Here is a 26,768-nt window from a genome sequence, read left to right as displayed (position 1 = left end):
AGTCTTCTCTCTATAAATATTAGCCATTTTTGTCACCAGAACACTCTTTTCTCTCCATCAACACTCAAGACCCTCTCCTTTTCTCATTTTCTCACAAACTCTCAAAGGCTTCCCTCTCTTTTACCTCAACCATGGCTGAATCCTCTCGTAGAAAGATTCCTACACGCAGAAGGACTGCATCTCGTGCCTCTCAACCCTCAATTGCACCTAGAACAGCCTCCATTGAAGGATGGATTTCGGATGAAGAAAGAAGATCTGAATTCATCACATTGTGGAAAGACAAACCCCTCATCACTCCAAAATTCATCCAGTTTCAATGGTTTGTAAATCGCTGTCAACACCCAATTTCGTCCGGATTATTATTATTATTATTATTATTATTATTATTATATATATATATTTCTTTTTCTTTTTTTCTTATTTTACTTTGTTTTATTTCATCTTTTTATTTTATTTTATTTTATTTTATTTTTCATTTTTTTAAGAAAAAGAAAAAAAAACATATTTGAAAAAAAGAGCAAAAAGTAAAAGAAAAACAAAGAAAAAAAAAAACACATCACAAAAAAAAAAATCAACATTAATTTGGATGTACATATATACTCCTTTTCTTTTATTTATTTATTTGTTTTTATTTTCAATTTTAATTTTAATTTTGTCTTGCTTTTTATTTATCTATTTTATTTATTTTATCTTGTTTTATTTTATTTTATGTTATTTTATTTTATTTTATTTTATTTTATTTTATTTTTATTTATTTATTTATTTTTTTACTTCACTTTATCTTATTTTATTTTATCTTTTTTAATTTCAATTTTCATTTTATTTTTATTTTCACACCATTTTGCCTAAACTCTTAAAAAGGAAAAAGTAAAGAAAAAATATATAAAATATAAAAAAAATAATAATAAAGAAAGTGATTTGACTTGACTCGGCCATGCAAAATATGGCCAGAGTTGTTGGGGGGTTTTGGACAGAAGAGGAAGAAAGGTTGGGGATTAGTGTGTCATGGTGGCAGCAACCAGAGGAGACAGTCTGAGCATAGCAGTGCAGCCATGACTAAAGGGCAACTCCACACATAAGTAGGAAGAAAAGGACGAATTTGAAGGGGAGACAGTTTCACAAGGGGACGGGGAGAAAAAAGCAAAATTGGGAACAGAAGCAAGGAGAACAGAGAGAATAGAAGGAAGAGAAGGAAGCGTGCCGAGGTTGGGAGAAGAAGAGAGTGGAGTCGTGATTGTACAGTATCTTCAAGGTAAGTGCCCCTAGTTGCTTAACTCCTATCAGGATTGTTGAATAAGGATGTCTACTATGCTTGTGAATTGTGAAAGTATACGTTGAGCTTGGTTTGAATTGCTATCCCCGCTTATCTTGTTTACACTTTCACGCTCATCATGCTCATAGTTATACACGTTCATGACATGGAGGTTACTTGCATAAGAAACATGGCATTAATTCTCACCCGCACCAAACCAACCTAAAACACACTTCCTCCTCCATTGTCGTCCGCATGTGCACACATAACAGCCAAACCAATTTCATCCGCCACCCCCATCACCCTAAATCTCCGTCGTCATTATCAACCTCAGCCCCGCACCACTACTCAGGCCACTTTCCATCCTCATTATCCTCTCCTTCTTCATAGTCAACCTTCATCTTCATCCTTTCACCTGCATAAAAATCAGAGAAAACCAAAACCTATCCCACACGGTCACCAACAATTATCACCACCTCCTCGCAACACTTCCGTTCATACTCATCATCACCTTCCCCCAGCAGGAGGCTGCCAAACCAAACCAGAACCAAAACGCAGAATACCAGAAACAAACCAGAATCACATTCATTCATCATCATCACTGTCACACACTCAAATTCACCATAACAACCCAATACAAATCAGAAAAAAAAAAAACAAGAGAAGGGAAACCCTCGCCGGCGGCAACTCTGAACGGGAGTGGTCGCTTGCGGTCTCGCGAACGAGGGAGTGGGGTCGCGTGATGGTTGCAAACCCAGACACGGTGGTCGGCACGGCAGTGACGAGCTGCAGAGTCCGCGCGCACCTTTCTCTCGTGCGGAAGAGGATAGGTGGCGAGTGGTCGGTAGCGTGGAGAGAAGAAGCTTTTTTTTTAATTAGGGTTAGTTAGGATGGAAATTGGGGCTGAACACTCTCCGTGCACCCCCCCTTTTTTCAGCTTCACCCCTCCATGTTTTGGATCTATTAGGATTTACCACATACACCCCTCTTTTACTTCAACCACACCCTCCTCCTTTCTTTTCGCGCACCCCCATTTTTAATTCCTGCACCTCCATTTCGTGTTTCTTTAGCACACCCCTTTATTTACTGCACGCACCCCATCTGTTACCACATGCACCTCCCACATGTGATACTCCTGCACCCCATGCCTTTGTCTATTATTTTTGGGCTTGTTGTTGTATCTGCTTTACACCTCCCACTAATCACTCACACACCCCCATATTTTGTTTCCCACTCTCACCCTTCTTCATTAAATTATTTCTTTTTATTTATTCATTTATTTTTTTCTTTTATTTTTTTTATTATTATTATTTGTTTATTTTCGTTCATTTATTTATTTATTTTTATTATTTTTATTTATTTTTTATTTATTTATTATTTTATTTTATTTATTTTTATTTATTATTTATTTTTTTTTATTATTCCTAAGAAACCAAATATTTGAAAATTATTAAAAATTACAAAAAAAAAAGAAAATCTAAAAAATATTCTCTTTCATTTTATTGTGTCTGTCCGGTCGCTCGCACCGTGTGACACTTATTTTCTAAAAATACCAAAATAGTTTCTTTTCTCTTTTAGTGTCTGTCCGACCGTTCGCGTCGTGTGACACATATTTTCAGGTAATTCAAAAATACCAAAAAAATACAAAATTTTCAAAATACAAAAATCTCAACATTTTCAAACTAACAAGTTTTTTTTAAAAGAACTACGTAACCCTGATTTCTCATTTTTAATGAGAATACGTAGGACCAAGGTCAAATCCTTGTCGGGCCCAAAAAAATAAAAAAAATATTTTGTTTCTTTTTAGCATCGTTGTCTTATTATTTTTGGGGAAAATTAACATTTTGAAAATCACATCGACTTTGCATTTTTAATTAAAGGTACCGCCCTTGGGCGGGCGTTGTAGGGTGCTAACACCTTCCCTACGCGTAACCGACTCCCAGATCCAAAATCTGGTTTTCCGCAGACTTGTTTTATCTTTATGGTTTTCCATAGTTTTCCAGAATAACTATGGTGGCGACTCCCAAATCTCTTTTAAACTCGTTTCTTTTTTCGGTTCGCCTTTCCCGTCGCGATTCCGGTTGCGACAATCGCCATTTCACAATTCAAAATTTTCTGGCTGAACAAGGTGTGAAATTCTTCACAGAGATGCAAGGCACCTACTACCCATATTTGGTACGAGCCTTCTACTTCAATTACAAATTCAGAGATGGAATTGGGTTCACAAAAGTGAAAGGTGTCGACATTATTTTAGATGATGATATTTGGGAAAATGTTGCACAATTTACCATTCATGATGGCACATCTCCAATCCTCACGGCTGGCATTGAAGGGTTCAACAGAATTTTTGCATATAGATCCTTTATGCGACGCCCAAATCAAGAAATCGACTGCCAATTGCGGGCCGGACCTCTCAAAATCGATGAGCGTCTACTTCACTATCTCATTGTTTGGATTTTATGTCCACGTGGTACAAACCACGCATAGTGCAGTGAAGCAGATCTTATGATCATATATGCCATGCTCAACCACATCCCCATCTATTAGCCAAGCATCATTCTTGACACCATGCTAGGCCAAGAGATTGCCTCAATATCCTCTCTCATATTCCTTGCTCATCTCTCGTATTTGTGAGTAAAAAAGGGTAAATATCTCTGATGAACAGTCTCATAAGACAACTGCAGCAAACAAAATTGCGGAAAACTCCTTGAAGCATATGAAATTTATTCCTTTTGGGAATACCTACATTCACAAGGATGATATGCCTCCCTCGGACAATGAAGAAGAAGAAAATCTTCCCACTGCTCTTATTCCTTCTGTTGACACAAATATTGGATCATCTAGTGGAGTTGATGGCTCATCCTCTTTAGAGGATCACATTTTAAATCTCAACCAGAGATTTGAAGAATTCTTTCTTCTCTCCACTCACAGACATGAAGAAGTCACTGGCTTAATTAGAGGATTAGATTCTAGGATCTCTAACTTAGAACATAAATTTGATAAATATGAGGAAGATGATGACATGAGTCAAGACTTTTAAAAGTCACCATCATAGTCTATTTTCTAATTGTAATATGTTTTCCAGTTTTATTATTTTTTCAATAAAAGTATATTTGTCTTATTATTCTTTACCATTGCCTAATTGAGGGGGAGCTTATTTATTAAAGTTTTTTTTCATATGATCAAAACAGGGGGAGAAAAAGTTTAAACGTTTAAATCCAACAATGCTACTAACAAATCTACTTGTAAGATATTTTGATTGCAAATACTTTAAACATATTGTTTTGATCATCATCAAAAAGGGGGAGATTTTTGGCAAAAGCAATATAAGTCTAAATGCTGAAGCAAGATTTTGATGATGATAAAAGAAGCCATGAAAGCCATCTGGAAGCAAATATGAAGACCATGTGTTGTAGTGTTTAAAGCTATCTTGTAAAATGTAATTAGATTAGTTAGAATCAGTATTGTACAAGAAATTATGGTGTTTCTCGAAAAATCAAAGTGATAATCGATTATCACTTAGAATAATCGATTATCCTGAGCTGAACCAACTTTTCCAAAGAAAGCACTGGAATAATCGATTATCACCTCTGATAATCGATTATCTGCTCAAAAATTTGTTTTTCATAAACCACACTGGAATAATCGATTATCACTAGTGATAATCGATTATCCTGGCCAGTTGAGCGCGACTGTTCAGCTTTTTGACCTAATTTCTGGAACCCTTATTTAAGGGACCTGAGAGTTACTTCTCAATTACCTTTTTGAGAAGCTAGAGTACTAGTGTTGTGACTGCAAGAGAGTTGTCTGAGTGTTCTCAATAGAAGCTTTGAAAAACCTAGTGTGGGTAAAGCGATAACTTTTCCTTAGAGGTGTTCTAGGAGATTGAGTGCTGCTGTTGTTGCTAGGAAAGCTAAGGTCAAAGTTCTCTGTGTGATTCAAAGAAAGGTGTTCATCTCTTGTGTGATTCAAGAGAGGTGTTTTCTTTCCTTACAGTCTTAATATCTGATTGTAAATCTGTTACTTGTTAGTGATTTAGTTAATCTTGTTTTTGAGAGATTAACAACTGGACGTAGGGTCTTTTGATCCGAACCAGTATAAATACTTGTGTTTAATCTTCTTCTCTATCTCTTTATTTCATCTATTATTGTGTTCAAAGAAATTAATTATTGATTTAATTGATAAATTTTGGAAAATTTTTGAAGTATTAATTCCTCTTGGTTTTTTGTCCACACGCTCAAACATTCCGCTGCGCGATACCAACAATTACAAGTTGGTAGCACAACCTCAATGACGACTGAATTCAACCACGAAAGAGATGGTAAAAAAAGAAGTAATAAATTACTTGATTCGGGTATCAATCTCCAATAATGCATGTGTCAGCCCGATCTAGGTAGTTCCAAAAAAAGGAGGTATGATTGTAATTTATAATGAGAAAAATGAATTAATTCCTACTAGAATAGTCAAACGCTAGAGAATGTGCATAGATTATATAAAAGGAAATCAAGCCACTAGGAAAGATCATTTTCATTTACCTTTCATGGACCAAATGTTAGAAAGGTTAGTAGGACAAACTTTCTATTATTTTCATTTAAATCGATATTTTGGTTATAATCAAATAGTAGTAGATCTAGAAGACAAGGACAAAACTGCTTTTACTTGTCCTTTTGTTGTGTTTGCTTAGAAGAAAATGCCCTCCAGATTATGTAACGCACTAGCAACCTTTCAAGGGTGCATGCTTACAGTCTTCACTGACCTAATGTAAAAATGTATAGAATTCTTTATGGATAAATTTTATGTATTTGGTGCTTCATTATATCAATGCTTGAAGAACTTAAACAATGTACTGAAGCGGTGTGTTGATGCAAATCTAGTCTTGAACTACGAAAAGTTCCATTTTATGGTGACTAAAGGTATGGTGCTAGGCCACAAATTCTTTACTAAGTGTATTGAAGTTGATAAAGCTACGGTGGAGATCATAGAAAAGTTGCCACCACCCATAAATGTGAAGGGTGTCAATAGTTTTCTAGGCCATGCTGGATTTTACAGAAGATTCATCAAAGATTTCTCTAGAATTGCTAAACCACTCAGCAATCTGCTTAACAAGGATACACCTTTTAAATTTGATGTCGAATGTTTGCATGCTTTTGAATTGTTAAAACATAAATTAATTTCAACTCCTATGATAATTGCTCCTGATTGGGATTTAGGCTTTGCATTAATGCGATGCAAGTGACTATGCCATAGGAGTAATTTTAGGATAGAGAAAATCTAAAGTTTTTCATGGTATACATTATGCTAGCAAAGTCCTTAATGAAGCTCAAATTAATTATGCAATAACCGAAAATGAATTGTTAGATATAGTGTATTCATTGAGAAATATAGAGCATATTTGATTAGATCATTTGTCATTGTATATATTGATCATGCTGCAAAAGATTACTTGTTAACGAAATATGATCCAAAGCCAAAACTAATAAGATGGGTTTTATTGCTGCAGGAATTTGAGTTTGATTATGTGAAACCTTTTGGATTGATAGAGAATAGGTTGAAGAATAATTTGATATGTGTTTTTGGTTTATTTGGACTGAAATGATCATGACTTGAGTAAGTAAAAGTTGATCTCAATTTTGAAAAGTGGAAAAATCTATGTTCTCTAAAATTGACAAAATTTTCGCCCAAGCGAAACCTATCGCGCTTCGCTTGGGTGAGCTATGTAGAAAACAATGCTAGAATTTTTTCTTCTAATCTCGCTTAAGCGAGAAATGGTTCGCCTAGGCGAGAATTCCCTGTAACAAATGTTTGACCTTTGGAGCTTTTAGCTTGGGCGACACCTATCTCGCATGGGCGAGAATTTTAAGTGTTTCTGCCACAATTACTCTCTCTGTAACACCCTGATTCACAATCACTTTCTACACCAAACACTCACTCTGTAACACCCTTATTTTGGATATCACGGGCATTTTTAAAACATACACTTCGTACAAAAACAACATAGATAAAATTTTAATATTATCTTCAAATGCATAAGTGAAACAAATTAAATTTCCAATTTTCAAATAACAATAGTAACTTAAAATAAATTACATTGTCATTGATATTTATTTGAAATAAATCTTAGTAAACAAAAACCCCGTGTTCATCTCATCCTCTCGTCAATCTACACCACGTCTAACACACATGTATTATCACCTACTCCCGTATAACACACACGTTATACGATCATCGCATAAACACACAAAATAAATAAACAAGGGTAAGCTAACAAGACAAAATATATATAAGAACTTAACAGAAGAATACTTTACAAATAATGTGAATTATCATATCAAACCAAGAAGATATTGAACATGGTAATCACTACCACCCTCTCGTTTTCCCATCACGGAATGCAACATGATAATCACTACCACTCTCCAGTTTTCTCGTCACCTGCCTCCAACCACAAGAACTAGTTCCTTAGAACCATCTAGTTCAAGTCATCCACCATCGCGACGAGAACTTGTCTTCCTGTTCCTCAAGGACTTACGACTGAAACCTTTGGTGAATCGCTTACCGAGCACTATACTCAACAACAAGTCAGAACTAAGGGCGAAACATCTTTCCCTTCTTTCCGCTGGCTCACGTAGGCGAAAAAGTCATTAATGGCCTCTTCCACTTTCTCACATAGGCAAAGAGAACCTCTTTCTACTGTCTCACGCAGGCGAAAGAGTTACCACTAGCTTCTAGGGGAGACGGAAAACCCACAACAACTTAACTCCACCACGAGTCTTTGAGCAAGGGAAAGACTCACACTATGCAAATCATAAGAGTGAAAGGCTATCCACAAACCACGACTAAGTCTAAACACCCTTCGAGGCCCAAAATTTAATCCTCAATTTCCTAATGTTCACAGATTTTTCATCAACGAGTTACATCCATGTTATTATATAAACCATACTCGCACACACCACACACCTGTTTTCACTCCAAGGTCATACGACAATCAAAGACGAATAGCAAACACATGAACCATCCAGCAAAGGGTATTCCAAATTAAAAGCAAGAGGCTAAGGTGGGTCCCCCAAGAGTCTTCAACCAATGAAAAATACTCCCAACATAATATAGCAAAGGAACCATGCACGTGATTTACACTTCAAACACAAAAATAAACACAAATTGATATGCACAAAAGCAAAGGAAAAATACTGATACATTGGTTAACTAAAGAAGCGAGAGGAAATAAGGTTGCGACGAGAACAAGACTGCCCCATATGATTCAATGTTCCATCAGAGGCCACTTGATTTTATCACATAAAAGTATTAAAAGATGAAGTTAGGAAGAAAGGAAAAGAGAACTGTACTACAATGTGACCTAGTGGAATTCCTTACCCCGGGCCCCACGAAGCAAAAGTCAGAAACATGAATCTCTTCTCACCAAAATACTACGCTAGTCCTATGATTTGATAAGGAACAAAAATTAAACGAAGGCTACCACTCGTAGGCCCTACAAGGATGGATAAGTGTTTGAATGGGTTTCTTCCAAAAGGATAATGATCAATTGACTACAAGTTTATGACTCCAACGTGACTCCCTGACTTGGCAAGCATAAGTGGAATTTTGGACGTGGCTTATATTTCTAACTTGAATTTGATGAAACTATTAAAGTGTAATGCAAATTCTAGAAGAATCTAGAAAATCCTAAGATAAAATTATTAAAATGTAATGAAAGTCCTAGAACAAAGTAGAAAAGCCTAAGATAGGAAGAGAATATCAAGAACATTCTACATAGAGAAAAATCTAGAACATTCCACACAAGTTGTGGCTAGCACTTTCTAGAATACTCTATAAGTCTATAAATACCCATGTACTCAATCATTTGATGAATGCCAAGAACTAAGATCACATCTAACACACAACTCTCACTACTACAACTACATACTCCTTCCAACTACAACTTCCACATTCTACTATCTCCATAATTTTCTTTATCCCATCAACTATTCCTTTCACAACCTCAAAATACTATCAGTGGTACCAGAGCTACGTTCGATCATCTACTGGGCGTAGATAAATTTTTCAACTACTTCGTAAAAAATTAGAACTTCATTCTATACTACTTCCAAAATATTTTCTCAACCTATGGCCACTACCAATCAAACATCATCAATTCCAGTACCTATTTTCACAAGCAAAAATTATAATTTTTGGAGTGTCAAAATGAAGACATTCTTTTGCTCCCAAGACTTGTGGGACATTATAGAAGAGGGATTCACTATTCTAGAAGACACTTCCACTCTTACTACAACTCAGAAGAAGGAGTTGAAGGAAAACAAACAGAAGGATTCAAAGGTTTTATTTTCTCTTCAACAAGCAGTTGATGACACAATCTTTCCGAGAATAATAGGTGCCACAAGTGCAAAGCAAGCTTGGAACACAATACAAGAAGAGTTTCAAGGAAGTGATGAGGTACGCAATGTTAAACTTCATTCTCTAAAACGAGAGTTTGAATTAATAAGAATGAAAGAATCTGAGACCATTAAAGACTACTATTCTAGAATAAAGGAAATAGTTAGACAGATGAGAGGTTATGGGGAAACTATTCTTGACAAAAAAATCGTTGAGAAAATTTTAATTTCTATTCCCAAAAATATGATGCAATCGCAACCGCGATTGAACAAACAAAAGATTTGGCCACATTGTCAGTAACACAACTAATGGGCTCTCTTGAAGTTTATGAACAAAGATTGAAAAGGCATGAAGAAGACTCAGTCGAAAATGCCTTTCAATCAAAACTAAAATTACTGTCTCAGAATAAACAATATGAAGGAAATAAAAGTAGAGGAGAAATTTCTAGAAATAAAGAAAATTCTAGAAGCCTCCCTATGACTCGTCAAGGAAAATATCCCCCATGTGGCATATGTAAAAAGACAAGTCACATGGAAAAAAATTGTTGGCATCATGGAAAACCTCAATGTTAGTACTGCAAGAAATTTGGCCACGTAGAGAAGTATTGTCGTAATAAAAATAAGCATCAAGCAAACTTTGCTGAAGAACATAATCAGGAGCAACACTTATTTTATGCCAATCAAGAATCTCCTAGAGGAAAAGAAAGTTGGTACTTGGATAGTGGATGCAGCAATCACATGGCCAAAGATCAAAGCATCTTCAAAGACATTGATAAATCAGTCAATGTCAAAGTTCAACTAGGAAACGGTGCCACAGTGGAGTCTCAAGGCACAGGAACTGTCATGGTGGAGACAAAGAAAGGTACAAAATTCATCAAGGATGTTTTACTAGTTCCCAATCTTAAAGAGAATCCTTTAAGTATTGGCCAAATGATGGAGAATGGATATTCTCTCGACTTTGAGAAAGATACATGCAAAATTTATGACAGTAGAAAGATAGAAATTGGCCAAGTAAAAATGGAGAAGAGAAATAGAAGCTTTCCCATAAGCTTCAAACCTGGAACTAATATTGCCATGAAGGCAGAAGTTGATGACTCGTGGCTTTGGCATAGGAGATTTGGCCACTTCAACACACATGCCTTAAAGCTTCTATATCTGAAAACATGATGAGAGATCTTCCATGCTTAAAGGAGAATAATGAATCATGCGATGGATGTCTCCTTGGTAAACAACATCGATTACCATTCTCGACGGACAAAGCATGGAGAGCAAAAGACTTGCTAGAGTTGATCCATACTGATGTTTGCGGACCAATGAGGACGCCTTCACATCACAACAATAGGTATTTCATCCTCTTCATTGATGACTTCTCTAGAATGACATGGGTTTATTTCTTAAAGGCAAAGTTAGAAGTCTTTGGAATATTCAAGAAATTCAAGGCCCTTGTCGAGAAGCAAAGTGGAAAACAGATAAAAGTACTAAGAAGTGATCGTGGAAAGGAATACACATCTCGCGAGTTTGACAAATTCTGCGAAGATGAAGGCATAGAGAAACAACTCACAGTCGCATATACTCCACAACAAAATGGTGTGTCAGAAAGAAAAAATCGCACAGTCATGGAGATGGCAAGATCAATGCTAAAAGAGAAAGGTATGCCTAAAATTTTTTGGGCTGAAGCAGTCTACATTGTAGTTTACATTTTAAACAGATGTCCAACTAAGGCAGTCAAAGATAAGACTCCCATTGAAGCTTGGAGTGTAAGAAAGCCATCAGCCAAACACCTACGAGTATTTGGATCTATCTGCTACATACATGTTCCTGATCAAAGGAGGCACAAGCTTGAAGATAAGACTATACGAGGAATATTCTTGGGATATAGCACACAATCAAAAGGCTATCGAGTTTACAACCTACAAACAAAAGAGCTCGTCATTAGTCGAGATGTTGAAACTGATGAAAATGCTTCTTGGAATTGGGAAGAAGAAAAAGTTGTTAAAAGCAACACTTTAGTCCCAGTGCAACAATATCAATAAGAAATTCAAGAAGAGGCAGAAGCTTCAGGTACGCCTTCTCCACCTCCATTAGAAGATTCTTCACTAGAGTCCACTCCAAGACGAGTAAGATATTTGGTAGACATATACAAAACCTACAATATGGCCATGATTGAGCCTAATTGCTTTGAGGAAGCATCAAAGCAAGAAATATGGGTCAAGGTTATGGAAGAAGAGGTTAAAATGATGGAGAAGAATAACACTTGGGAGCTCGTAAATTGTCCTCAAGGAAAAGACATCATTGGAGTGAAATGGGTATATAAAACAAAGTTCAATCCTGATGGAACTATACAAAAGCACAAGGCCAGATTGGTCGCAAAAAGTACTACACAACAGAAGACCAAATTGCAGATATTTTTACAACAGCACTACCAAGACCAAGGTTTGAACTACTACGCACTATGCTTGGAGTTACCGAATTTGCATCAAGGAGGAGTATTAAAGTGTAATGCAAATTCTAGAAGAATCTAGAAAATCCTAAGATAAAAGTATTAAAATGTAATGAAAGTCCTAGAACAAAGTAGAAAAGCCTAAGATAGGAAGAGAATATCAAGAACATTCTATAGAGAGAAAAATCTAGAACATTCCACACAAGTTGTGGCTAGCACTTTCTAGAATACTCTATAGGTCTATAAATACCCATATACTCAACCATTTGATGAATGCCAAGAACTAAGATCACATCTAGCACACCACTCTCACTACTACAACTACATACTCCTTCCAACTACAACTTCCACATTCTACTATCTCTATAATTTTCTTTATCCCATCAACTACTCCTTTCCAAACCTCAAAATACTATCAGAAATTAAAAAACTGTCTTGGGCGAATAACCTATAGGAAGTGCAGTGCGGTTTCTTACACCCTGAAAGTTTGCATTTTTTTTCTCTCCCGCTTCTTCGTTTCTACATTTCTTTTTTTGTATTTCCTTGTCTTTCTCCTTCTATTATGAGGTTTGTGTTCGTGCATTGTGAGTGAAGTAAATTTAAATGTAAAGGAAATGGAAAGTATTTGTTTGTGGTGAGAAGAAGGAATAACAAAGGAACAAAGGTGTCTATGGTGAGAAGAATGAATTTCATAGGAACATAGGGTTCATCGAGCATAAAAAAGCAAAGGATTATGTGGGCATTCGGTAGTGTGGGGTTTGTTGTCATCGTCGTTGAAGTAACAAAATGGAAGAGGTGGAAAGGATTAAGGAGAAGAGTATTATGTCTATCGTTGGGGTTAGGGAGAATAGTTGGAGGTCGTTGTTGTGTGGCGTAGAGGACCAAAGCGAAAAGACGTCAACTTGAAAAGGTATTCTCTAATCGGTCAGGCGAAGTGCCTCCTCTGCCAGCATTTGGTTGTTGCCCCATTGTTTTTCGAGGTTCGAGTTCTTTATCTGGGTATTTCAAAGCGAAAAAACATTATTCTTGTTTTCTTTAAGTTTTCTAGTTTTGCATTATACTATGTGCTTGCGAGTTTGTTGTATAAAATAGATGTTTCCTTTTGTTCTGATACTATGCCAATGATGTTCCAATATTGGGTTCTTTAGCCAGAGGGTTTGTAAATATTTACGTGTTGTGTATGTGAGAAAACTGGGTGTAAATGATGAACCAGAAACAATGTCACGTCGTAATGCTTTTTGTTTAGTGTAAGGCCTATTCTTTTATGACCCTTAATAAAAAGGGCTGCCCCAAAATCTGATGGGCCGAAGAGCTGGCCCAAAGGATAAAGCTAGTCCGTAGCTGCCCTAACGCTTCCACTCTCCTAGAAAGCTCTGCTAGGGTTAGGTTCCTGCCATCTTCAAGCTAGCTCGAAGTTGTTTCCTACTCCATGTAAGTACTGTTGCTAGCCCATACTCGTCTTCGTTGTTCCTTTTCGTTTTTTTTTTCAGTTAGGGTTTCCAAGTAACCTATCTCGTGCTCTTGTTTCTCTATCCTTTCAGCTCCTCCGTTTGTTCCTTGAGTTGCTGTCTTCTCACGCTTGGCTGCCAAAGTCCTCTTAATATCTTTCCAGATAAGGGAAGCTAGAACCCTCCAAAATGTCTGAGATGTTTATGGTTGTTGGTGTTGGTCTTGCGTTTGATTGCATTTTTAGCACTGTTATGGATGTATAAGATGATTGGATCATTGTTTGGTATGTTATGTTGTCCACTGCAGGAGAAAACAATGGCGAGGACTGTTAAACTCGCCTAAGCGGGCATGCCTCGCCTAGGCGAGGTTAACAGGGGCTCACCTAGATGTTTTGCCACGAAGGGTCGCCTAGGCGACCCATTGTGATTTTTGAGCGAGCGAGCATCTCGCCCAGGCGAGAGGGGTCTTGCCTAAGCGAGATCCCGCGTGTGCTTCTGCTCCATTTTTTGAGCCCTCGCCTAGGCGAAGGGGGCTCGCCTGGGCGAGAACGTCTCGCTTGACCGAGACCCTCCAGCCTGAGCGAGGTGCTGGGCGAGGCAATGCGATGTGGGATTGTTTTTCTTGGCTTTGTATGGATAATGCTTGCTTGGTTTTGAGTATTGTGCTAAAAGTTGAGATGAATGAGTATGATTGAGTGATGCAAGTCATGAATTATGAATAATGGGTTGACATGAGTTTAGCATGAGATTGTAATGGAATGGTTGGTATTAAAGAGGCATGATAACGAGATGATTCAGAAATCCTTGGTGCATGGATGGTTTATGATGAGTTGAAATGAGTTGGGCCTGGAATATGAAAGGTGTTGGCTTTAAAGGTTGGTAAAATTAACGCATACATGCATGGTGAATATTATTTTGGCTGCGTGATTTTGTTTTGTCTGTGTCAGTGCATAATTCCTTGAGGTCTCTAGGTGAGACTTTCAGAGTCGCGTTTCAGTGGTCGGGACGTAATTCCATGGCCCTTGTTAATGGGTGTCCATAGTGGTGCCCCATCTGTATAACTAGGTAAGGATTCAAGGTAAGGTTGCATCCTGACGCTCTAAGGAGTCAGTTAGTCTCACCTAGAGCGGACTGACTCCTGTGGTGAGAGTAGTAGGAGGCCTGAAATTCATTAAGGGCTAACCTTGTGGTGAGGGAAAATTGATCCATCGTAACACTTGTAACACACAGCTCGGGGGGGAGCAGCTCGGGGGTGAGCAGAGGTATCCACCACAAGTGCAAGCATCCACTGAATCCGACCAGGTTATACGTATCTGAATGAGTTGAGTCGAGTCGTAGTGTATTGATTGAAAAGTCATAATATGCTTGGTTGTTGTATGGATATTGGACGGTGAAATTATGTTTGACTGTATGATGCAAATGTTGTTGGCTCTAGCTTATCCAATTTATTGTATGGTTATCTTGTATGTGGCTCTTCTTTCTTGCGATGATCATCAATTTAATTGATGGGAGCAGATGGGTGAGGTTCTCGTGGTCAGCAAGGAAATAGCAATTCCGGTGCTTAGCCATCGGGGCTGGAGTTTATTTTCTTCATGGTTTTCGTTAGGGCTATGGCCCGTGTATTGTTTTACGCTTTGCTACTCTATTCTCTTTTGTTAGACTTGTATCTGGTTTCCCGTTGGCATCATGGTGTGCCCAGGTTGTAGGGGTTGTGTTAAGGACCCCAAGACTACGCTACAGTACTATTTTGTGTGACGTTTCCTTTAATTTCGCTTAATAATTAAATGGGACGTTACATTTAGTATATAAGCAGTGTAGTAGATGTCTAGTTGAATGAAATTAAAAAACAAGTAAACAATACAAAACAAAATATAAACCTATCGCAAACACACAGTCTTATTGAACAGAAACAAAGTTGCAAGCAATGTTCATAGATATATAGGTTGACAAAGAAAAATAAAAAGAGATAGATATGAATTTGAGAGGTGGGAAGTGCTAAAACATTAAATTAGGCATCTAAAATTTCACAAAGTATGAAATACCCCTAATAGGAACTGACTCAATTGAAAAAAAGGTCCTAATCCCAATTCCAAAATATTGCACATTTCCCATTATAAATGGTAACAGGTAGGTTCCTATAATTTGTTTCAGTTAAAAATTATTGTCTTCAGTCTTGATGTAACGTCCCATTTTAATAGATATATCTATTCAAATAAAATATTGTACATATTATAATATCCAAGGGTACGAGACTTAAGGAATAAGGATTTCGCAGCCATCCAAGTATTCAATAAAGAGAAATTAAGGCATACCACTGTACCTTTAACAAAACGGAAAGATTCAACAGTTGACCAAAAGCTTGCTCATAAAGAAGAGATTACAATATAATAATAACTCTTCAACATGGGCTCAACAACGACCCAACACTAAACCATGGCCAACTAAGCTGCAACATCCCCATCACCACTGTGATCACCAAGAGTTCCCACATCTACGCACATCAATAAATTGATGATCATCGCAAAAGGAGAAAACCACACACGAGACACACAAGCAAACAGAAAGAGTAAGCTAGAGTAAAAAGGTTTTATCATACAATTGAGCATACCATTTAAAAGCCAAAGATACATAAATTGCCCAAACATGTGATAGCAGAAAATTTAAGATTTTAAGATTCAATTATCCGAATTCATATAATTAGTCAAATTCACTAGATGCTTGCACTTGTGGTGGCCTCTACTGCTCTGCAGAGCCATTGCCAATGGGTTTCACCCTACCACTGACAAGGTTAGCCTTCAAACATCTAAGGCCATTATCCTGCCAAAGACTAGGGCCTCTTGCTACTCCCACCACTTGAGTTAGTACGCTCTACGTAAGACTCACTGACTCTTTAGAGTTTCAGGATGCAATCCTTACTTGAATCCTTACTTGAATCCTTACTAAATTATATAATGAGGCACCACTACAAAAGCGTCGTTGAATTACATCCTAACCATGAGGCACCACCATGAGCTCCCACCAAAAAGGGTCATGGAATTACGTCCTGACTTTGAGGCACCACCACGAAACCTTCGTGGAATTACGTCCTGACCATGAGGCACCACCACGAAAGCTTCATGGAATTACATCCTAACCATGCGGCACCACCATGAGATCTCACCAAGAGATTCATGGAAGTACGTCCTGACCATGAGGCACCACCACGAGCTCTCACCAAAAAGGTCATGGATTTATGTCCTATACCATACCAAAATCATGTTCCACTAGACAAACATAAACTTATCATGCATACCAATCTCATGCCAATATTTATAACCAACCATCAAATCATCAAATCCATGACTTATTTCATACCAAGCATACCAATTTTAGTTCATAGGAATCAAATAATCATGCATATTCACATACTTGTTGCATTTTCAAGATACACAACCAATCATGGATAAATCAAGGAAATAAACATCAAACCTGCACCATTCTTGCTTAGGCTAGAAGCTAGGCATTCTCGCTTGAGCGAGGCCTGCAATAGTGGCACAGTGAGCACTTTGTAAATTCTTGCCTAAGCGGGGCCTTCTCACCTGGGCAAGATCGCTCTTCGCCTAAAACTAAAGTCCCCTGCCTAATCCACGATCCAACAGAAACACACAGGTTTTCCACGATTTCTCGCTGAGGCGAGACCCTCTCGCCTGAGCAAGATGGTTCATCGCTCAAATCGAGAGCTCTCCGCCAACCAAGGCGAGCTTCTGCTACTCTCGCCTAGGTGAGACATGCTCGCTTGGGTGAGGATATCAGTTATTGCCATTGTTCCATGCATGCAAAGCCAGAAACAGTCCCACAAAACATTATAGTTCAGTCGCACACGAGCAAAAGCATTTTCCAATCATTTTATGCATAAAACAGAAGTGAAAACAAGCAACATACTTCAAAAATAAAAAATAAAAACTAGCTTCCCTTACCTAGATAGATGCTAGTAAAAGGCACAAACAGACAACATGGAGGATTACTACAACTCCAGGAACTTATGCGAGCTGAAAATACTAACATCAGAACCAAAAACGAGATTACAAGATAACCCTAGTCGGAACTACGACACCAAGGCTGGGGAAGTGAAAGTACTAGTTGGGGATTAACTTACATGGAGTAAATGAAGCTTAGCTACCTCAAAGAAAAGCCTTGATCAAATCCTAGCAGAGCTCTCTATTAGAGAAAAGAGAAAAGGGAAAGTGAGTTGTTTTGTAAGTGTTTACAAAATGGGAAACCAAAAGACTGAAAGTGAGTCTTTGGGGGCACCCTATGGGCTGGCCCTTAGGCCCAATAGATGAGGCTAGGCCTTAAAACATTAGGGCTGAAAATAAGTGGACCTTACACTTCACATGTTACATTATTGGTATCAAATTTTAGATTTTCAAATATGTAGAAGCTGCATCAAAAGTATTGCATTTATTAAATACTTATCAACTAATAGAAAGAAAATAACAAATTTAGAAAAAAATTGTTCCAGGTCTGAATCATATAGATTATTCTGAAAGTTATACTATGAAAAGCAATAGTGTTTGGACATTCATCAATGGAAGTACAATGACCTCAATTATTAATTTGTCTAAGCCTAGTTAATGTGTAGTAATAAGATTTGCTTAATAATTAAGATATCTAATTATTCAAAACAAGTTAGGGAAATAACTTCATTTTGAAGGTTTTCTTTATAAAAACCATATGCCAGAGTTGCATTTGGTGGTAGCACTCGAATCCACCACTGCCAACTTGAGCAGGTTTTGAGTTAGCTTCTTAAAGTTCCTTGGCAACACATTCAACCATGTCAAGAACAAGAACAAAACATCTCTCGCACACTTGTTCACACCTAACGATGATATGTGGTCTAACTTGGTGGTGAAGGTACTTGAAAGTAGTAACATTTATGGATAGTAAGCTATAGCACAAGAAGTTAATAAAAAATTGGGTTTAGTTTGAATATAATTGATGCACTTTAAGAATCGTGGTAGTTTACTATGAATGAAACATACACCTTGGTATGGTCATAACTTCTCTCTTAGTTTTGGCTATGTAGTTGTTCATAAGAACCTTATGTAACCATTCATTTTGATTGTTCTTACTTAAGATGAGTCAAGATTGCAGAATTAGAAATATGTAACATTTTATTTAAGTTTGACTTAGTTGAAATTCCTTTTCTCATGAAACTAGTTATTTGATAAGTGATTGAATATGTGATATGTAGGGTCATTCCAATTGTTTAATTTTATGTGATGATGTATGTGCACGTAATGGATGGTCGGTGGTGCATTATCTCGTAGCACGTGGGATAACTCCATTTAAGGAACATTCATGTTATAGTGGTAAGCAGTTGTGATTGTGGTCAATAATTTTTGTGCATGTGTTCAGATTACAATGTTGTGTGTTTTTTATAGATATCGTATTTATGAATTTGTTGATACCCGTTATTTCAATAAATGAAGGATAGAGGACTAAAGCGAATACCTATGGATTAGTTTTTTAAGAACCAATTTATGAGTACTTATAATTAATGTATGATAGTGTCATTTAGTTGAATTGTTACTTACTAAATATTCAGAATTGTGTTGAGTTTTACTGAATTAAGTGATGATCCGTGGAATATATTTTGTGACGCTGTTGTAGGAGTAATTATTTTGTCATTTAAGTTGCGGATTAAGTTTAATATTATTCATAAATTGTCAAAGTTAATATTACAGGGCAATATTTGTGCATGGTCGTAATTTTTGTTGTGTGGTGTGGTTTGTAGAATTATTGATTTGCTTCATTTTTGTGATGGCTTGTAAACGGCATGGAAAATATCTTCTACAAGCATGCAGTGAAAGCAAGACAAAGATGGAAGAGAAGGATCAACAGGTTATTTTTCAAGCCTTGAGTACCTTTCAATTGAATTGTTCTTTTCAAAGTTAATATTACAGGGCAATATTTGTGCATGGTCATAATTTTTTTTGTGTGGTGTGGTTTGTAGAATTATTGATTTGCTTCATTTTTTTTATGCCTTGTAAACGGCAAGGAAAATATCTTCTACAAGCATGCAGTGAAAGCAAGACAAGGATGGAAGAGAAGGATCAACAGGTTATTTTTCAAGCTTGAGTACCTTTCAATTGAATTGTTCTTTTGAAAATTTGACTTAAATTGTTTTGTTGTGAAAATATAGGTAAGAATTGTGCATAAGTGTGAGACGAAGTACATTGTTGAAGCCAACAATTTACTCAAACCAAGTCATCGTAAAAGAATAAAAGTTACACCTTTTAGATGGTGTTTGGAGTTGGGGAAGGTGGTGGAAATAAACCACCCATTGATTAGGGAAGTTTTTGTATCAATGGGTTTCTAATGGGGACTTCATTCGTGTTGGGCAGCAATTGGTTTGCTTATCAGTGTATAATGTTTGTATTTGCTTAGGTGTTAGTATGGTTAGTAAATCTGTTAAGTTTGATAGTGATGTAAGTGGGTTAGTAGGTTCACTATTTCACAACAAACCAATTACAGTAGGAGACATACATGAGAAGATTAAGATCTGTATGGGTAGGGATGATGACGATGTGGATAGTGTGTGTAGGCTTTATTTATTACTCTATTTTTGTGTCTTTTATTTCCCTAGGACCTCTAAGACTGTCTCAAATATGCCTTCCAAATTTTAGACAATTTGGACAACTTGAGTGACTTTAATTGGGCGAATTATGTACATACGTTTTTGATCGGTGCTTTGAATCGTGGATGTAAGGTTGTACGAGAAAATCAAAATTCTTTTACCCTTAATATAGGCGGTTGTGTTGCAGTTGTACATGTAATTAATAATTTCAAAACTTGTTTATTTCTGTTTGTTAATAATTTGTATATGATATCCTATTTTCCATTGACATAACTATGGGTTGCTCGTCAACTTGGGTTAGAAGATGTACATGGGAAAAATCATTTTACACAAATTTTGCAGTATCCATTTGTAAAGATTTGGACTTTAACATTGAGTCGATTTTTTAAAAGAAAACAGTAAACAAACACCATTCTTTAATATTTTGATATTTTTCAGTGCGTATGAGTTCTTAGAAAGTGATTTGGAAATGTTTTTTATTTATCCCAAGCTGTGTGTGAGTGGTCTCTAAGCGAGGATGATAAGAAGAATCCAATTGTTGCAAGTGCAATCCATATTTAGGATGAAGTCACTGCTAAATTTTCTTGCAATGGCTATGAAGGGTGTTTTACAAAAAGTGTTGCTTTACAAGAGAAATTTGAAAAGCAAGAGAGGCTTATTATGGAGATGAAGGCTAAAATCAAGAACTTGCAGGCTAAGTACTTTGGAAGGGGTGATGCTGACCCTCCTAGTCATTAAGGAAATTATCTTAATGAAGTTGGGGATTCTCCTTCTGAACAAAAGCAGTGTGACCAGGCACAAGAAAATAACCTCCATGGTGATTTCACAACAGTAGCTGAATCTAACCCTTGTGATGGTGAAGAAAAAAAATTTAAATTTAGGTATGGGTTCTTTTTCATAGTAGAATGAGTGTGAGGAAGGTCACAATTCTCCTACAGTCACTTGGTCATGAAGGAAATAATTTGAATGAAGTTTGAGGTTCTCCTTCTGAACAAAAGCAGTGTGAACAAGAACAAGAAAAGAACCTTCATGGTGATTTCACAACAACAACTGAACTTGAGCCTTGTTATGGTGAAGAAAAAATTTTTAATTCAGGTCTGGGTTCTTCTTTGCAGTAGAAGGAGTGTGATGAAGGTCACAATTCTCCTTCACAACCACATGGCTTAGCCCAACCTGAACAGTGTGTACAACTTGATGATTCTATTGAAATTGAGGAAAACACACTTGACAGTAAAGAATGCTCAAAATCTGAGTGCTTGGCCATTGTCCCTTACATTGAAGGCCAAACCAGTACAATGGTTATAGATATGGGTATATTGAATAGGGATGTCACTACTGCTGAATAAGGGAGGGTATGTTATCTAACCTTTTCATACCAAACCAGTTATGCAGTTTTTAGAGATATCATTAATTGGAGTGTAATAATTGAAATGTTTTTAATTTCATTTTTAGGTTTGTATTTGTTGAACACAATGGCCAATTATTGAGAATCGTCGAGTGTCATGGATTTCATCCTCGTGCCTGGATTGATAACATGGTAACTTCTGCATATTAAAACAATTCACTTTTTATCTTAATTTGAAAGTCATGGAATAAAGTAATCATTCCTTCTCTGTTTAGTCTATTTTGTTTGAAGCCAGCAATTACATGTACAAAGAGAAAAGACTAATTGGCCGAGTAAATAGAGTAATATTTAGTCTTTGTTTACGATAAGTGGAATCATTTACCCTTTTTGTTGGAATTCCAAGTATAGATATGATATGTGTTTTTTGGTAGAATGATGTGATCCTCGATTGTAATAAAAGAAAATTAATTAGAAATGTATGGAATTTGGACTAGGCATTTACTAATAAGTATAGATAACCAAATAATATCATAGCATTATTTAATATTATCATACATCAAGGCATTTACTACAAAAAGCCAATGAAAACAAGACACCAACTCAATGCATCCACACAAAATGCATATGTTCCATCATACACCCATGAACCAATTAACACATGAAATATAGCTAGAAATCCACGCATGTGATGCACTACTCTAAGCTAGAAATCCACACACGTGAATGAGAAAAACAAAAGACTTGAATGAAGTGTAATATTAAAAAGGAGTGACTACACCACAATTACACATTACCGCTGCAATCCTTAAGGAAAAAAACCTGCGACCCCAAGTAAATTCACTTGTAGCACACATATTGAAACTCACGTAAACAAATCCACCACTATAGCACATGAATAACCAAAAGAATAGAGCAAAAGCTAATGAAAAAGGAAAGTTAACTTCCCACGTGCCCCATGGTTTTCACTCATCACAACACCAATGCACAAATCAACACCATAATATATCATCACACTTCGTAAACATGATCCCATTCACTTCATGGCTAAACAAAAGAAGTTAACTTTACATGTGACTACACTTTAAACACGAATAAGAAAGACCAATTGCATATGGGCCCTACCAATCAACTAACATAAGATATGAATTTTATTTAAATGATAAAAGCTACATCACCAAGTCTACACCCAAAGGCTAAAGAAAGAGAAAAAGAATTTGTATGTGGTTTAATGTTTTCTACCAACCAATTAACCATGTTATAAGAAACAAGAAAGAACCAAGCTACCTCTAACATAGAACGCATCATGCTGCAACCTAAAACGACCCCTACACTCACGAAATTACCCAAACCATTTCAAACTCTACAACCCATCTTAAAGAAAAGCCAATACAATCAAGAAAAGCACTCATGCATTTACATAGCATAGCATACTTCACATAAACTGTGGCCATGAAAAGATTTCAAGCACTAAGCATCTAAAGCACTAAGCATCATTTGGTTTCTATACCTATGCAAACCTATACAAACCCTACGTAAAACACATGCAAATTTTGCACCCAAAACCTTACATGAAAGAAAAATTTCCCACCACTATGAGTTTCGAAAACCATTAAAGGATCATGCATATAGTAAACCAAATCGTGAGAATGCACTACAAAAAAATGTGTGAAACAACCTGCACGTATATGCTAGCCAAAGCAAAGAAAGAGTGCACCCACAAACCATACTACTACTCTAACATTGCAACAAGATTAAAAATAGGTTTCAAACCCAAAAAAACTAACCACACTCGATATGTGAAATCCAAATCACACCCCATGAAAGCTTTCACAACATACAAAGCTATGGGAACGAGGCTAATACACCTAGACGAAAGATTTTAACATAAAAAAGTTTGTCATCTAAACACGACAGAAACAAAACAAAACCATGCATACTATCCAAAGCCCCAACCAACATCCAACAACAATAAAAAGAAAAATAACAAGATCTAGCTTTAGTCATAAAGCAACAAAAATAGAAGGAAAATGAAAACAAGATGTTGCTTCCCCTACCTTGTTTACCTGTTCTTCTTTCTTTAGTTTGCTCCCTTGCTTTCCACTCCCAACCCTTCAAGGTGTCTCGATTTCTTATCCTCACATATTTACACACATTATAGAAACCCTAAAAACTATTTTATCTCCTTATTTAAAACCCTACCTTTTAATCTATAATTATTTTATCCCTAATCTTTTTTTATTAATTTTCTAGAGGATAAATCTAATATTCTTAGCCATTTATTTTATGGCAGCAAAGATTTTCAAAAGATACGGGTTTTGTGCTTACAGATTTTCAAAAAGAAAAAGAATAACAACCATATATATACTATATCAAACGTGAATGGATAGAGAATGGCTTTTAATAGCCATGCACATGACCAAATTTAATGAAATGGATGAGAGAGAAAATCAAATGATACAAAGGAAATAAAACATATACCTTTTAATCCCGCCAAAGATCGATCCACACACAACCTCATTCCAAACACAAACATTAACCACTAAGCTAGATACTTAATCAATAGATAAAGCGCACTACAAGATTTATAAACAATTTTACTTCATAGTTCATAATTTAATATCATCACTAAAATAAAAGAAAATATCACTTAAATAGTTATTCCATATTTCAAAATTCAATTAAATAATTAATTTTAAAAAAATCAACAATCTTAATCAAGCCATTAATTTTTCCCATGGTTTCTCTTTATCCTAATTTTTCTCGAGTCTTACATTATTTACAAAAATCTTCGTAGGTAAGATACCTACGAAAATCTTCGTAGATAATTCAAAATTTTTCTCACGAGTTATTTTTGTAGATAATTTCTAACATCGCGATTTTGTAGATAAAGTTTGTAGGTAAGTTATCTACGAACAAATATTTCGTAGATAAAGTTATCTACCACCAAATTACGTACGAAATTTTCTTCATAGGTAATTCGTATATAACATCAAATTACCTACAAATTATTGGCATAGAAAATAACTATATTTCTTGTGTGATATCAGATGATTTTATTTTAATTATATTTACTGTACCAAGTAATATCTACCTAGGGTGTTACATTTGGTTTGAAAAGATTTTTGGGTTTTGGGGAGTGAGCTTGTCACATTTTAGTTGCAAAACTCTTTATGTCTTGACTGGATTGTGGAGTCTCTTTAAATGAGTCTCTCATATTGTGTTATTGTTAAGCACATAAACCATAGAAAACCAAGAACAATTAAAGGAAGAAGAAAACATAAAATGGAAAGGAAAGAAATGGTAAAAATGTTAGAAGCACGCCACTATAAGGCTTGGCTAGAAGCCATGATAACCTTGAAGATGAGTGGATGTGTGCCGCCACTTGCTATCTAAGATAAGACTTAAAAGTATTCAGTCCCCAAGGAGGAAACTCTCACAAATGGTTGAGACACAAGATTATTTTTACTTCAAAATGTTCAACCCTTTTACATGTCTAGGAGCACCCCTTATGTAGAAGAGTTTAGGGGCCTCTAAGCAAATAAAAGATACATAAGAATGTCTCTACAAAAACCTAACCCTAGCTTCGGTCAAATAAGGTTACAAAAATGAGACAAAAGTGCTAAATATGGTGTGTGCAAGGCTAATTTCGTTCTAGCATAAAAGGAGACAAAGAATGTGTCTCATATGTCTCCAAAAAGTGGCCAAAGTGTGCTAAAAACAAAGGAGACCAAAGGTACATAGGTACACTTGCTTTATGTCTTTTACTTTATGCTTTATGCCTTTGCTTTACTCTCTCCTCCACATCATTTATGCTCCCCAATCACCATGTGCCACCTAGCATTGCTTTCTTACTCCTAATTAACCTACAAAGCAAATAAACATAGATTAACATGTTGGCTTAAGTCAAGTCAACTATAGTCAAGAAGTCAAACCTGGTCAAAGGTTAACAAGTCAACTAAAGTTGATTCAACTAAGTCAACTTAGGGAATCAAAAATAACAAACACAAATGAATGGGATGAAGGATTAGTGAACTTCTTTTCTAAACATGCTTAGTCTTCTTAAGCATGTGCCTCCATCCTTGGTTGGGGTCAATCCTTTGTCAGCGTTAGGCTCCATATTATCTTAGAGGATAACACGACCTCTGCTAAATTAATTTCAATATCGCGACAGACAAATGTTTTTGTCAACTCTATAAGACAAGCTTCAGGTCTCTTAAGTCCTAACGTTGAACCCGATCCCAACAGTTCAACCCTAACTCTCTTAATATCTTTCCCAATTCCCTTTTGAAAGGGAATTTTCTGTTTCTTTTTAAGCCACCATGAACTTGAACTTCCACTAATGGCTATTGCATATTGGGAACTTCAGTATTCCCCGCGTTCTTGGACTTCTCGACCTGTTCTTTACACAAAGTCCTGAAAAGATTCAAGTTCTTTTTTCCAAACTTAGCCATATGACCTACAACACAAACACATACTTGGTTATCTTTCTTACTCTAGAGAGACGATATCTGGAGATGTATCCTTCTAAAAAACAGGGATACAACTCAACCATGAATTAAGTAACCAGGACCATTTGAATAACGAGTATTGAGTCCTCACATCCAGAGTCACCCACTTGTACCTATTTTTTGTCAATAAATTGTTTTCAGCTACCTCCTCAAGGGGATCCTCTATAACATCAAGAATAACCTCCATATGGACCCCTGACTCACCTAACACGAAACTGCTAGACCACCTCACCGAATCATTTTCCCTACTACCCGAACTCGGAATAACCTCCATATGGACCCCTCCCTCACTGGACACAGAACCACTAGACCCACTCAGCGAATAATTATCCCTATTACCCGAACTCGATACAGAAGAACTACCACTATCACTAGACATACCTTAAATGTAGAAAGTTGATGTCACAAAGAGAATATATGAGACATTCATAATTGAAGTTACTCTCTAGCTTCTCTTGAGGTAACCCCTAACATCCCATGTCTCATCACCTCCCCTTTCTTATCTCTAACATAGCCTCAACATCATTACCTCTCCTCAAGGCTAGGGGACTACTATAGGGACATACCAAGAAAAAAGGATTTTTTTTTTCTTGCAAAGACTACAACATAGCAAGAGAAAAACATTTAGCACAACATCTCGCCAAAGGTTGGGGGACTGATGTACTATACTAGGCAGATATGACCGATATGAACAAATACCCCGCCATAGCCGCCAACCTATAGTTCTATTTTGAATAGATCATTTATGAACTATATAGAAAGACGATGC

At 36.4% G+C, this 26,768-nt stretch overlaps 1 long non-coding RNA gene across 1 annotated transcript; it reads left to right on the top strand.

Annotated features, from left to right (window-relative positions):
- Window positions 1-928: 928 nt before the first annotated feature.
- LOC114181638 (uncharacterized) lies at window positions 929-21,638 on the top strand. Its single transcript, XR_003603877.2, has 5 exons — window positions 929-1,252; window positions 18,761-18,878; window positions 19,304-19,410; window positions 19,523-19,629; window positions 19,712-21,638. It is a non-coding gene; the product is annotated as an uncharacterized LOC114181638 (long non-coding RNA).
- The last annotated feature ends 5,130 nt before the right edge of the window (window positions 21,639-26,768 follow it).

The sequence above is a fragment of the Vigna unguiculata genome, chromosome 1 (assembly GCF_037176805.1).
Source record: "Vigna unguiculata cultivar grain cowpea cultivar isolate G323 ecotype 2 chromosome 1, ASM3717680v1, whole genome shotgun sequence".
Taxonomy (NCBI): Eukaryota; Viridiplantae; Streptophyta; class Magnoliopsida; order Fabales; family Fabaceae; genus Vigna; species Vigna unguiculata.
Note: the sequence above shows the minus strand (reverse complement) of the source record. Positions and strands in the feature narration are given on the sequence as shown.